This window comes from Manis pentadactyla, chromosome 6 (assembly GCF_030020395.1).
Source record: "Manis pentadactyla isolate mManPen7 chromosome 6, mManPen7.hap1, whole genome shotgun sequence".
Classification (NCBI taxonomy): Eukaryota; Metazoa; Chordata; class Mammalia; order Pholidota; family Manidae; genus Manis; species Manis pentadactyla.
In genome coordinates, this window is record NC_080024.1 from 16,564,593 (window position 1) to 16,580,701 (window position 16,109).

Below are 16,109 nucleotides of genomic sequence, written 5' to 3' on the forward strand. Positions count from 1 at the left end.
TTACACAGCCATTGGCAATGAGCCATTATTGTTGGTGTTACTATATAAAGAGCTCTGCCCAGTGCTCTGCCTGAGGCAGAGACAGAGACAGATTGCCAATGTTTCAGAGGCAGACATGATTCCAGCACTGGACCTGCCACCTTGAGAATAAAGCTTGGAATAAATCCTTTTACCCCTAACATTCCATTGTTGTTATTTGGTCTTACCAAATCAGAGTGAACTTGCCCAGGCACAATCCCCCCCCCAGGTGAGATACCAGGAAATTAGACTCATAGGAAGTCAGATTACTATCTCTAGTAACAATCCAAGAAGTTAAACAATTAACTTCTGTAACTATCAGCACAAAATGACCAGAAGTCAATTAATAACTGACAGCTTCCCTAATTTATTTCCCCATGTACAACTCAGGACAAACCAGAGAAAACCAAATACACACCCCTAACCAATCACATAAGATGCCACACTTCTAGTTTGCCCACCTCCAGCTTCTTCATGCCAACAGCCTCCATCAGGGTACACCTGAAGCATTCCCTTTCCACCACTATAAAGCTGCCCCACACCTCTGCCTGCCTTATGACTCTGCCAAATGCAAGTGATGGTGGCTAATTCTCTTGCTATAGAAAATTCTGAACTAATAGACTTTGCTTATTCTCATTTGATTGGTCTTTGTTTATTTCTATAATAATACTGAAAAAAATTCCAAGACTTTTTTAACCTCAGCAAAATAATTCTGAAGTTCACCTTTAAGGATAAACACCTAAGAACATTGTAAAAAAAAAAAAAAAGGTGATGAGTACTAGCTCTGCCGTTTTAAAACAATAAAACAGCAGACATATTTAGCCTTGAACTAAACACTAATACATGTAAAATTTCAGTACCTAACAAAAGGGTCGTTACAAATCAGTAGAGAAATGAAGATATATCTGTTCAGTCAATAAAACTATGACAATCAACCACTTGAGGAGAAAAGTCCTTTTAAAAACTTCATCTCAGAAATATTATCAAGCAAAGTAGAGATTGAAAAGGTAAACACAGGAAGTTGTAATGACTAAAACAAAACTATAAGAACATATAAAGGAAGTCTCTAATCTTTGATTGTCTAAAAGGAATTTTTTAAAAGGAAACAGTAAATTTATAATTTATACATTTAAAAATAAACAGGACCCAAAACCCAAAATATTTACATAAATACCACACAAAAATTATGAGTATCTTTTATATATAAAGGGCTTTGGTAAATCAATCAACAGATAAGTGGACAGAGTGCATGGACGAGTCACAAGGAAAAATAGAATGGCAAACAAAGAAAAATAGGCAACAGTTCAAGTAATAGGACGGATCCTTTCAGCTCTAAAATTAGTCCATTTTCTTAAAAATAGGTTTACCCATTGCTAATGAGGTAGAGTGAAAAGGAAACTCACTGCTAGTGGATTGTAAATGATCCAATCTTTTTGACAAGTGTTTTGGCAATGCATCTGAAGAGCTTGAGAAATATTCTTATCAGGCAAGCCATCCAGCCTAAGAACAGGAGAAAAAGAATTATGCACTAAAATGCTAAATTGCAGTATCTATTTATAATAACAAAGAAGTTGAGAAAAACTGAAATGCTTCATAAGGGGAGCTTGGATAAGCAAATTATGGTGCATTCTAAACAAAATGTTATTCACTTACTTTAAATGTTTATGAAGAGTTTTGGGTAATAATGGGAAATGCATATGTCAAATACCAAACCAAAATGCAAAAAAGTATTGATTTGTTCAGTTCCATATGATCTCAAATTATGTAAACAATTTAAGAACTATCTATATTATATATGCATATACATATATGAATGTATGTATATATGCCAAAATGTAGCTTGATTATCATAGAATGTTAAGATTATGGGAGACTGATTCTTTCTACTTTTCAGCATTTTTTCAATTTCCTATAATGACAGTGGGAGACTTTGTTTCAAAAAATTAAAAAATAGTTTGTCCAGATTTCTCATAGCAATATTAGAACTGTTTTTTTTCTTTTTTTTTTTAAGAAAAGAGACTTAGAAATCCTAAAATACAATGTATGCTAGTGTCTGGGATAAAGGATTACCTGATTGAATATGCTAAAGAGGAAGGTCTACATAGGTAAATGTACTCTTCATTTCAGGTCTAGGTGACATAATTACCTTGGAAGAGTCCCTACAACCTTGCAGAAACTGCTTGCTTTTCCAATGTGCAGTGAAAAGGTGGACTATTACTCTTAGAGAGCACTGAAATCTTAAACAGTTGTAAGAAGTTTTCAAGTTCTTTTTTTTCTGACATTTTGAAACCAATTGCATGGGGTTCCATCCATGATTTGCAACTAAAAGACTTTTTAAACCCTGTGGTTTTGACCACATGCTGTAGAAATCAGTATGAACATAATAGTCTGTAAATATGATTTCACCTGGGAAAAAGCCCAAATAATGCCACATAATTTAGAATAATGGATGCTTCCATTCTATAACCTTGGTCTCTTACTAAATCATTTTATAGTTGTTTTGTCTTGCCCTAGAATACGTATTTGGGTCATCAAGTGTGGGAGGCATGCAGCACGTTTAATCATAACATAACTGGTCAGGACTGCTCTACAAATATCAAGTGCAAATACCATTGTCTTCTGTTTTTCGAATCAATCCCTTGAATCCACACATGTCGTTCAGCAAGGAGTCTAATATCTCGCTTTTGAGGCTCTTCTCACCCATTGATATCCAAACTGGCTGAGAACATTCCTCCAAGATGGAGACCCCTATGCAGGTGACCACAGCTCTTCCTAGGAGCATCCCCTAAATCCTCAGTGCTCAGCGCCTCTGAGGGAGTATCCATGTGGGCCCCAAGATTTAGCTCTCGATGCTGCTTCACTAACGTGGCCACACCAGTTACCACTTGGGCACAGAGACAGGTAAAGGTTGGATAAGGATCTGCCAACACAGTGTCCCAGGGCCCTGCTCCTTCCCTAGGACCCAAGCCTGGAGATCTGGACTTCGCCTTCTGAACCCTAAAAATACAAAGAACCTAACTAGACAACATATCTTCCACACACCCCACAAAGAAGCTGCTCTTCTGTCTTCTAAAGTGGGCTCCAGGGATCTTCCTCCTAACTCTCTAAGACTTTTCACAAGTGTTCCCGGGTCCCAGTATATCCCCTGAGGGATACCTTCATGGTTTGCTAGTAGAGGAAAAGATAAATACACAAATGCACCTCTGCTCCAGTACAAGTCCTTCCATTTCCACAGGACTTTCCATATCCAGTTACAGCTGCCATCTTATTCATTCCCATTCTACAAGCTGGGAATTTGAAGCTCAAAGACTTGCCAAAGGTCACATAACTAACATTCCCTTTACAGTTTTCTCTTCCTATCTAAGCCCTTGTCCTTTATTTCCCTCTATCTCCTCTCTCTCCCAGCCATCTTCCTCTTCCCTATATTCTCATTCATCAACAATATTCATCAAGAACAGACAGTCATCCAACACTGTACTAAAATGCAAATGATAAACAAATAAGGCATTTATCTATACTCTCAAAAATATGTAATCTAGTTATGGCAAGAAGATTGGAAAAAGCCAAAAAACAATCAGATACTAATTTATTTCTACTGCTTGTTTCTTCTCTACCACAAACCCACTCTTTCCCTTGTCTCTTCTGTTACAAAAAAGTGACTTTTTTCATTTTATTTCATATACATCATACAAAAAATTTACATACATGTACATATATATACTTTTTATATGCATCAATAAAAAGTCTGAAACATACCTGCAGTTTATAGAATAAAATAGACATCTACATACTTTCCATCTACTTAAGCAATGAAAACATTACCAGTCAGTGGCTGCCTCTTCATAGGGAAGACGGTTTATTTCTGTGGATGTTTCATAATGGAAACATTTGCAAGACTGGGCATTCCTCCAATTAGAGAAGAAGAGGTGAAAACAAAGCATTGCAGTCAAACATACACTTTCTGTGAGCAGCTCATTGGTTCAGAGACACACTATGGACTTTTAGCCAAGAGCTATGGGACCTTGGTTATAACATACCAGAGAGGGTTCAAGGAACTTGGGGGCTGATCAAAGAAAATGATATGATCACAAGAGGCAATAACACACAGTCATATTGGGATGCTCATGGACAGGGTTGGATAAGAAAGGACATCCCTCACAGCATGAGACTCTCCAAAGGAAGCTGCTACTCTAAAGGGGAGGAGGACAAAGGATCTCCTAGAAGAGAGGTGCTTATATGCATTGGTGATATCCAGGTTCAGCAGGATGGCAGGGAGTCTCTAGGTCTAAGAACTCCAAAGGGCCCTCACAACTCAGGGTATTATAATGACAAGGTTATGTCTTATCAAAAGCCAACAGATGCTGGGGGAAGTTTTGCATGGTACACAAAGCAGGCAGTCCCTAAATGACTAAAAATATGTTTGTTTGTGCTGTTTTAAATATACCATGAAGACAAATGGAAACAGAAAGACAAGAGAGCAAAATATGTGGGATGCAGCAAAAGTGGTTCTAAGAAGGAAGTGCATAACAATACAGGCCTACCTCAAGAAACAAGAACAATCCCAAATAAACAATCTAAACTCAAAAGTAAAGCAAGTAAAAGAACAAAACCCAAAGTTAGTAGAAGGAGGAACATAATAAACATCAGAGCAGAAATAAATAACCGAGAATTAAAAAACAATAGAAAATAATCAATGAAACTAAGAGCTTGTTCTCTAAGAAAATACACAAAACAAACTCCTAGCCAGACTTATCAAGAAAAAAAAAGAAAGAAGACACAAACAAAATCTGAAATGAAAAAGAAGTTGCAACTGACACCACTGAAATTCAAAGAATTATAAGAGAATTCCATGAAAAATTACATGCCAATATATTAGACAACCTAAAAGAAATAGACTCCTAGAAACACACAAAATTCCTTCAAACATACAAGACTGAGAAATAAACTATCTAAACTAACCAATTACCAATAATGAAATTGAACTGGTAATCAAAAAACTCCCAACAAACAAAATTCCAGGACCAGATGGCTTTACATCTGAATTCTAAGAAGGGCTACTACCCATCCTTCTTAAAGAGTTCCAAAAAAATAAGGGAATACTTCCAAACTCACCATGAGGCCACAATTCTCTATTACCAAACCAGACAAAGACAATACAAAAAAATAAAATTACAGACCAATTTCCCTGATGAACGTAGATGCAAAAATCTTCAACAAAATATTAGCAAACCAAATTCAAAAATACATGGGAAGGATCATCCATCCCAACCAAGTGGAATTTATTCCAGGGATGTAAGGATGGTACAGTATTCAAAAATCAATCAATGTGATAAACCACATTAACAAAAACAAAAACAAAAACCACGTAATTACATGAATAGACACTGAAAAAGCATTTGACAAAATTCAACATCCATTCATGATAAAAACTCTCAATGAAATGGGTATAGAGGGAATGTAACTCAATGTAATAAAGACCATATACAACAAACCCAAAGCTAACATCATACTCAATGGCAAAAAGCTGACAGCTTTTCCTCAAAGATCAAGACCAAGACAAGAATGTCCACTCTCCCCATTCTTACTCAACAAAGTACTGGAAGTCCTAGGTCATAGCAATTGGATAACAAAAAGAGATAAAAGGCATCCAAACTGGTAAAGAAGAAGTTAAACTGACACTATTTGCAGATGACATTATACATAGAAAACTCTAAAGACTCCACAAGAAAAAACTATTAGAAATAATAACTAGATTTGCCAAAGCCACAGAATACAAAAATCAATATACAGAAATATGTTGCATTTCTATATACTAACAATGAACAAGCAGAAGAGAAATCAAGAAAACAATTCCATTTACATTTGTATCAAAAAGAATAAAATACTAGGAATAAACCTAAACAAAGCGGTGAAAGACCTATACTCTAAAAACTATAAGACACTGATAAAATAAACTGAAGAAGACACAAATAAATGGAAATCTATTCCATGCTCATGGATAGGAAGAATTACTATTGTCAAAATGGCCATCTGCCCAAAGTGATTTATGATTTAATGCAATGCCTATCAAAATACCAATGACATTTTTCAATGAACTAGAGTAAATAATTCTAAAATTCATATGGAACCACAAAAGATCCAAATAGCCAAAGCAATCCTGAGAAAGAAGAAAAAGCTTGGAGTATTATGCTCCCTGGCTCCAAGCTATACTACAAAGCTACAGTAATAAAAAGAGTACAGTACTGGTAGAAGAACAAACCCATAGATCAATGGAACAGAATAGAGAGCCCAGATATAAATCCATACATATATGGTTAATTAGTATATAAAAAAGGAGCCATGAATATACAATGGGAAAAAAGACAGTCTCTTCAGTAACTAGTGTTGGGAAAACTGGATAGCTACATGCAAGAGAATGAAACTAGATTACTGTCTAACTCCATACACAAAAGTAAACTCAAAGCGGATTTAAGATCTAAATGTAAGACATGAAACCATAAAACTTTTAGAAGAAAACATAGGCAAAAATCCCTTGAACATAAGCATGAGCAATTTTCTTCCTGGATATGGCTCCTCAGGAAAGGGAAACAAAAGCAAAAATGAACAAATGGGACTACATCAAACTAAAAAGCTTCTGTACAGCAAAGGATACCATCAACAGAACAAAAAAGTGTCCTACAGTATGGGAGAATATATTCATAAATGATTCATCTGATAAGGGGTTAACATCCAAAATATATAAAGAACTCATATGCCTTAACACCGAAAAAAACAAATAATCTGATTAAAAAATGGACAGAGGATCTGAACAGACATTTCTCCAAAGAAATACAGATGGCCAACAAGTACATGAAAAGATGCTCCACATTACTAATCATCAGGGAAATGTAAATTAAAACCACAATAAGATATCACCTCACACCAGTTAGAATGGCCACTATCCAAAAGATGAAATAACAAGTGCTGGTGAGGATGTGGAGAAACAGGAACCCTCCTACACTGCTGGTGGGAATGTATGTTGGTATAGCCTCTTTGGAAAGCAGTATGGAGGTTCCTAAAAAACTAAAAATAGAAATACCATTCAACCCAGTAATTCCATTTCTAGGAATTTACCTGAAGAAAACAAAACCCCAGATTTGAAAAGATATAAGCACCCCTATGTTTATTACTGTATTATTTACAATAGCCAAGGTATGGAAGCAACCAAAGTGTCCATCAATCGATCAATGGATAAAGATGATATGGTATACACACACAATGGAATATTAGTTGGCCATAAAAAAGAAATAAATCCTTTCATTTGGGACAACATGGATGGACTTAGGGGTATTATGCTCAGTGAAAGAAGCCAGTCATGGAAAGACAATTGCCATATGATTTCACTTACATGTAGAATCTAAAAACAAAACAAAACAAAATGAACAGAACAGCAATAGATTCATAAAAACTGAGATGTGACTGGTGGTTACCATGGGGGAGGGTTTGGGGTGTATGGGTGAAATAGGTGAAGGGGGTAAAGAGGCACAAAATCTCAACCATAATATAAATTAGTCACAGAGATTAAAGCACAGCACTGAGAATACAGTGAATAGTTCTATAAGAGCTTTCTATGTTAACAAATAGTAACTATACTAGTTGGGGTGAGAATTTAATAATGTATATAACTGTCATATAACTAGGTTGTATACTTGAAACCAATACAATGGTGTATATCAACTATACTTCAATAAAAATAATTTGATATCAAAATTTGATTTTGCACAGGCTGGCTTTTGAGCTAACAGGTCTCAGTCTGCAGTGAAGATATAAACAGCTTGGGGCCAATATATAGAGACCATCTTCAGCTCATTAATGTGGCACATACTTATCTAGTCATATGGTGCTCATCTGTCATCCACCCTCCCTTTGTTGCTACCTTCATGTTAACCCCTTTCCCAACCCTATTGCACCATCTGACTTTCAGCCACTGGGTGATAATGGGGAGAGAGGGGCCCCTTACTGAAGGTGCCTGGGCAAACCCTGACCCCAAGAGCAACAAGAGAACCAGATCTGTACGTGAGCCCCAAGGATGCCCAGTGCATGCTGTCCAGGCCAGAGAGCACAGGGACCTTCACCTCTCCCTGACCATCAGGGTTTGCTGGCCACAGGTAAACTAACAGCTTTGCAGGCATCTCTAAGAGCCAAAAATGGACTTCTTCTCCTCTATTTCTACACACACATTCACACACACACACACATACGTATTCAGATTCTCTTTGTAAAATACAAGCAAAAAAAAGTAAGCTAAACATCTGAAAACTAACATTGAACTGTGAGAGTCTCCTCACATTACTCAAGGCTGAGTAGAAATAATGTAGAAATAATGGTAAATTTGTCCAAAAATTTCTCTTGAAATAGAACCTTTACATCTGATGCCATCTGATGTTTAATTGGTAAGAAAAACCACTCAGCCATAAAACATTTAATGGAATACTTAATAATCAACATATTTTTAAAAAAGAACATTTCTTTTGGCAGAATCAGATGCGGGGATATTAAGAAAACAAAAAGTCCCAGCTCAGTCAGTAGCCCTGATGATGCAAGATTAGTCCTATAATATACTTAAAAGGACTTATTCATCTAATGGACCCTCCATGGCATCCCTTGAAAGACAACTGCATGGTTTTACAGGTGATACTCTCAAAAAGCTTATTCTGATAATAATATAGCCAACCCTAAAGAAAGTCTGGACCTCTGGAATTGAGACCACCTCACTGCACAAAGCAGAGTAGAGAAATAAAGCAATTATCTGAATAATTCATCTCACCTTTCCTCCTTCATCTCATCTCAAGAAAAGCTTCAGAGAGCTCAGACAAAATATTTTTGGTTGTTTGCTTTTGCTTTCATTTTTCACAGGTCCTTAATTATCCAAGTAAATACATTATCCACCCCTTTACTTAATAAGGAAGAGTAAAAGATCAAGTAACCAGCTACTGAGGAAAAACATTCTGCAGCACTGCACCCAGGCAATGCTACACGTTCTGTCAGTTTTCTTTTTCCCAGTAGGTGAAATTTAACCAATACTTTGTTAGTGAAGGTCTAGTCATTCCCCAGAGGAAAATTACAGGAGTGAAGACATAACCTCTGCCATGCCACATATGAGCTAAAAAGGATGGATTTCTAGGTCTAGCCACCGTTTTGAAATTAGGCTTTAAAAGGAATAGGTTTGTTGCTATGGATTTAGGGGCAGAAGGGCCAACATTCACTTACAGTTCTCAAAAGTAACAGCGACTGAAAATATTTCCATCCTATTACAGCTCTGAAGAAGGATTTTTAAAAAATTTTAAAGCTCCCTGTTGGAAAAAATAATGATGGCCACAATTGCTAACAACATTAACTTTGCATTATTGAGATTCACACACTCATTCACTTCATTACCAAAACAGCCTCCAGATTAAAACAGACATAACTGGTAGCTTGAAACTAATGGCAAAGGGCTGCCTGGCCATCACACTGTCAATTTCATCTCTACCACTATTTCCCCTGACAGCTTCTTCCAGTATATTTCGACCAGCTGTAAAATCACCTGCCTTTCCTTCTTCTCTCCCTTAAAAGGAAAAGCCTGCCAGAGGATTTTGGTGCATTAGGACAAGCTTTATGAAACAACTTAATCCATCTCTGCTGGCCTAAGGAGTCCTAATTAATCAATAAGCATTTATTGAGTGTTCCAGTGTGCATAAATAGTCCTGAATCAGGTGCTGTAGAGCCTTCAAGGATGTAGTTAGGAAAATGGAGCACATTGCCTCCTAGACGGTTTCCTGACAGTATGAGTTAGTACATAGGGAAAAAGGTGGAACATTTGTTGAGGGCCTCCTGGGTACAAATACTGTGCTAGATACCCTATATACATTATCATTTCAGTTCATCTGTATTCATTTGCTAGGCCTTCTATAACAAAGTATCATGGCCTAGGTGCTTTAAACAACAAAAATTGATTTCCTTAACAGATCTAGAGGATAGAATCCAATATCACGGTGTTGGCTGAGTTGGTTTTATTCTGAGGCCTCCCTCCTTGGCTTATAGGTGGCCATCTTCTCCATGTCTTCACATGATTTTTCCACTGTGCTGACCATATCTGTGCCCAAATCTCCTCTTCTTATAAGGACACTAGTCATATTGCATTAGGGCCAACTCTAAAAACCTCATTGGAACTTAATTACCTCTTTAAAGACCTTATTTCCAAATACATTTACATTCTGAGGTAGTGGGGGCTAGGGCTTCAACATATGAACTGTAGGACATGATTCAGCCCATAACATAATCCCACCATGGAGGTGAAAGAATATGTCAGATAAGACTCTGTTTAAAAAACAAACCAGCCTCGCAAACTGGCCGTCACTGCACTGGCATCAGGTGTGCCAGAAGGAAGCCCAGCCTACAACAGCTAGAGATGCAAAACACAGAGGCTTACACCTGTGTGCTTGGCCCACTAGCTCTGACACTGGAGACAGGCACTGCAGCCGGAAAGCAGGAAACAGTTCGTTCCTCCCACCAGGCACCAGCACCACTTCCCTGTGACCCCCAACCTCACTCTAGGGGCTGAATAGCTCCAGAGACTAGGGCTTCTGGGCACTAGAGGGCGCCAATGGAAATATGAAATGTCAAAGGAATCTGGTTCAGACCAAAATCTCACAAACCCCAGAAAAAGGGCCAAATGAAACTGAATTCACCAATCTTCCTGAAAGAGACTTCAAAATAAAAATCATAAACATGCTTATAGAGGTACAGAAAAATATTCAAGAACTCAGGAACGAATTTAAGATGGAAATTCAATCATTAAGAAATTCCACATCTGAAATGAAACATAAAATAGAGAGATTTAAAAGCAGATTAGATATAGTAGAAGAGATGGTAAATGGAATAGAAATTAGAGAAGAGGAATACAAAGAAGCTGAGGCACAAAGAGAAAAGAGGATCTCCAAGAATGAGAGAATACTGAGAGAACTATGTGACCAATCCAAACAGAACAATATTCACATTACAGGGATACCAGAAGAAGAAGAGAGAGACAAAGGGATAGAAAATGTCTTTGAGGAGGTAATTGCTGAAAACTTCCCCAATCTGGGGAAGGAGATAGTCTCTCAAGGCATAGAGGTGCACAGATCTCCCAATACAAGGGACCCAGGGAAGACAGCATCAAGACATGTAATAATAAAAATGGCAAAGATTAAGGATAAAGAGAGACTTTTAAAGCAGCTAGAGAGAGAAAAAGATCACATACAAAGGAAAACTCATCAGGCTATCATCAGGTTTCTCAACAGAAACCTTACAGGCCAGAAGGGAGTAGCATGATATGCTTAATGCAATGAAGCAGAAGGGCCATGAATAAAGAATACTCTACCCAGCAAGGTTATCATTTAAATTTGGAGGGATTAAACAATTTTCAAATAAGCAAAAGCTGAGAGAATTTACCTCCCACAAACAACCTCTACAGTGCACTTTGGAGGAAGTTTGATAGATGGTACTATTCCTAAAGCTAAATAGATGTCACCTGGGAAAATAAAACCACAGAAAAGTAGAACAATTAATTACTAAGCAGATGCAAAATCGACTCAACTACCCCCAAAGTCAATCAAGGGATAAAGATACCTAACATATAAAGAATGAAGGAGGATGAAAAAGGAAGGGAAAAAAAAAGAATTTTTAGGCTGTGTTTGTAATAGCATATGAAGTGAGTTAAATTAGACTTAGAGAGTAAGGGAATTACCCTTGAACCATTGGTAACCACAAATCTAAAACCTCCAATGGCAGTAAGTACATAGCTATCAATAATCACCCTAAATGTAAATAGTCTGAATATACCAATCAAAAGACATAGAGTCACTGAAAGGATAAAAAACAACACCCATCTATATGCTGCCTACAAGAGACTCACTTCAAACCCAAAGACATACACAGAATAAAAGTAAACGGATGGAAAAAGATATTTCATGCAACTAATAGGGAGAAAAAAGCAGGAGTTGCAGTACTTGTATTAGACAAAATAGACTTCAGAACAAAGAAAGTCACAGAGACAAAGAAGGACATTATATAATGATAAAAGGGTCAGTCCAACAAGAGGATATAACTATTATAAATATCTATGCATGCAACATAGGATCACCTACAAATATAAAACAAATACTAACAGAATTAAAGGGGGAAATAGAATGCAATGCATTCATTTTAGGAGACTTCAACACACCACTCACTCCAAAGGACAGATCAACCGGACGGAAAATAAGTAAAGAGACAGAGGCACTGAACAACGTATTAGAACAGATGGACCTAATGGACATCTACAGAACACTTCAACCAAAAGCAACAGGATACATATTCTTCTCAAGTGCACATGGAATATTTTCAAGAATAGATCATATACTAGGCCACAAAAAGAGCCTCAGTAAATTGAAAAAGACTGAAATTGTACCAATCAGCTACTCAGATCACAAAGGTATAAAACTACAAATAAATTACACAAAGAAAATGAAAAACCCACAAACACATGGAGGCTTAATAACATGATCCTAAATAACCACTGGATCAATGACCAAATAAAAGCAGATCAAGCAATATATGGAGACAAATGACAACAATAGTTCAACACCACAAAACCCGTGGAACGCAGCGGAGGCCATGCTAAGAGGGAGGCATATTGCAATACAGGCCTACCTCAGGAAAGAAGAACAATCCCAAATGAACAGTCTAAACTCACAATTAATGAAACTAGAAAAGAAAGAGCAAATGAGGCCCAAAGTCAGTAAAAGGAGGGACATTAAGATTAGAGAAGAAATAAATAAAATAATAGAAAGAATCAATGAAGGTAGGAGCTGGTTCTTTGAGAAAATAAACAAAATAGATAAACCCCTAGCCAGACTTATCAAGGAAAAAAGAGAGTCTACACACAAAAACAGAATCAGAAATGAGAAAGGAAAAATCACTATGGACACCACAGAAATACAAAGAATTATTAGAGAATACAATGAAAAATTATATACTAACGAACTGGATAACCTAGAATAAATGAACAATTTTCTAGAAAAATACAACCTTCCAAGGCTGACCCAGGAAGAAACAGAAAATCTGACTACACCGATTACCAGCAAGGAAATTGAATTGGTAATCAAAAACTACCTAAGAACAAAACCCCTGGACCAGATGGTTTCACTGCTGAATTTTACCAAACATTTAGTGAAGACCTAATACCCATTCATCCTCCTTAAAGTTTTCCAAAAAGTAGAAGAGGAGGGAATACTACCAAACTCATTCTATGAAGCCAACATCACTCTAATACCAAAACCAGGCAAAGACACCACAGAAAAAGAAAATTACACTCCAATATCCCTGATGAACACAGATGCAAAAATACTACACAAAATATTAGCAAACCAAATTAAAAAACACACCAAAAAGATCATCCATCATGATCAAGTGGGATTCATCCCAGGGATGCAAGGATGGTACAACATTTGAAATCCATCAACATCATCCACCATATCAACAAAAAGAAGGACAAAAACCACATGATCATCTCCATAGACACTGAAAAAGCATTCAACAAAATTCAACCTCCATTCCTGATAAAAACTCTCAACACAATGGGTATAGAGTGCAAGTACCTCAACATAATAAAGGCCATATATGACAAACCCACAGCCAACATTATACTTAAGCAAGAAGCTGAAAGCTTTTCCTTTAAGATGGGAAACAAGACAAGGATGCCACTCTCCCCACTTTTATTCAACATAGTTCTGGAGGTCCTAGCCATGGCAATCAGACAACACAAAGAAATACAAGGCATCCAGATTGGCAAGGAAGAAGTAAAACTGTCCGTGTTTGCAGATGACATGATATTGTACATTAAAAAACCCTAAAGAATCCACTTCAAAACTACTAGAACTAATATCTGAATTCAGCAAAGTTGCAGGATACAAAATTAATACACAGAAATCTGTTGTATTCCTATACACTAACGATGAACTAGCAGAAAGAGAAATCAGGAAAACAATTTCATTCACAATTGCATCAAAAAGAATAAAATACCTATAAATAAACCTAACCAAGGAAGTGAAAGACCTATACTCTGAAAACTACAAGACATTCATGAGAGAAATTAAAGAAGATACCAATAAATGGAAACACATCCCGCACTCATGGATAGGAAGAATTAATATTGTCAAAATGGCCATCTTGCATAAAGCAATTTACAGATTCAATGCAATCCCTATCAAAATACCAACAGCAATCTTCAACAAACTAGAGCAAATAGTTCTAAAATTCATATGGAACCACAAAAGACCCCAAATAGCCAAGCAATCCTGAGAAGGAAGGATAAATCAGGGGGAATCTCGCTTCCCAACTTCAAACTCTACTACAAAGCCACAATAATCAAGACAATTTGGTACTGGCACAAGAACAGACCCATAGACCAATGGAACAGACTAGAGAGCCCAGATATAAACCCAAGCATATATGGTCAATTAATATACGATAAAGGAGCCAGGGACATACAGTGGGGAAATGAGAGCCTCTTCAACAGCTGGTGTTGGCAAAACTGGACAGCTACATGTAAGAGAATGAAACTGGATTATTGTTTAACCCCATACACAAAAGTAAACTCAAAATGGACAAAAACCTGAATGTAAGTCATGAAACCATAAAAACTCTTAGAAAAAAACATAGGCAAAAATCTCTTGCACATAAACATGAGCAACTTTTTCATGAACATATCTCCCCAGGCAAGGGAAACAAACAAACAAAAAAATGAACAAGTGGGACTATATCAAACTGAAAAGCTTCTGTACAGCAAAGGATACCATCAGGAAAACAAAATGCATCCTACACTGTGGGAGAATATATTCATAAATGACATCTGATAAGGGGTTGACATCCAAGTTATATAAAGAGCTCACGCATCTCGACTAACAAAAAGCAAATAAGCCAATTAAAAAATGGGCAGAGGATCTGAACAGACACTTCTCCAAAGAAATTCACATGGCCAACAGGCACATGAAAAGATGCTCCACATCGCTAATCATCAGGGAAATGCAAAGTAAAACCACAATGAGATATCATCTCACACCAGTTAGGATGGCCAACACCCAAAAGAAAAACAACAACAAATATTGGCGAGGGTGTGGAGAGAGGGGAACCCTCCTACACTGCTGGTGGGAATGTAAACTAGTTCAACCATTGTGGAAAGCAGTATGGAGGTTTCTCAAAAAACTAAAAATAGAAATACCATTTGACCCAGGAATTCCACTCCTAGGAATTAACCCTAAGAATGCAGAAGCCCAGTTTCAAAAAGACATATGCACCCCTATGTTTACCGCAGCACTATTTACAATAGCCAAGAAATGGAAGCAACCTAAGTGTCCATCAGTAGATGAATGGATAAAGAAGAGGTGGTACATATACACAATGGAATATTATTCAGCCATAAGAAGAAAACAAATCCTACCATTTGCAACAACATGGATGGAGCTAGAGGGTACTGTGCTCAGTGAAATAAGCCAGGCGGAGAAAGAGAAATACCAAATGATTTCACTCATCTGTGGAGTATAAGAACAAAGAAAAATCTAAAGGAACGAAACAGCAGCAGACTCACAGAACCCAAGAATGGATTAACAGTTACCAAAGGGAAAGGGACTGGGGAAGATGGGTGGGAAGGGAAAGATAAGGGGGAAAAAGGGGCATTATGATTAGCACACATAATGTAGGGGGTCGGACACAGGGAAGGCACTATAACACAGAGAAGACAAGTAGTGATTCTATAGCATCTTACTATGCTGATGGACAGTGACTGTAATGGAGTATGTGGTGGGGACTTGATAATAGGGGGAGTCTAGTAACCATAATGTTGCTCACATAGTTATATATTAATGATACCAAAATATAAAAAAATAAAAAACAAACAAGCATAGAAAACAGAAAATCTGACTCAAACTATAGGTTAGGATTCAGTTTTAGAAAATAAGAAAGGTTTAAATGTAAGAGAAGTTTATTTCTCACTTTCAAAAAAGTTAGAAATAATCCAAAACTGGAATGGTGCTCCATGGTGGCAGGGATCTAGA

The 16,109-nt window shown here is 37.0% G+C and overlaps 1 long non-coding RNA gene across 1 annotated transcript in view; it reads right to left on the reverse strand.

The window, feature by feature from the left end:
• Positions 1-1,271: 1,271 nt before the first annotated feature.
• Positions 1,272-16,109, reverse strand: part of LOC118925440 (uncharacterized) — a 206,841-nt gene continuing 192,003 nt past the window's right edge. Inside the window, exon 3 of the long non-coding RNA XR_008998167.1 lies at positions 1,272-1,518. This is a non-coding gene — a long non-coding RNA (uncharacterized LOC118925440). The remainder of the gene's footprint in view (positions 1,519-16,109) is intronic.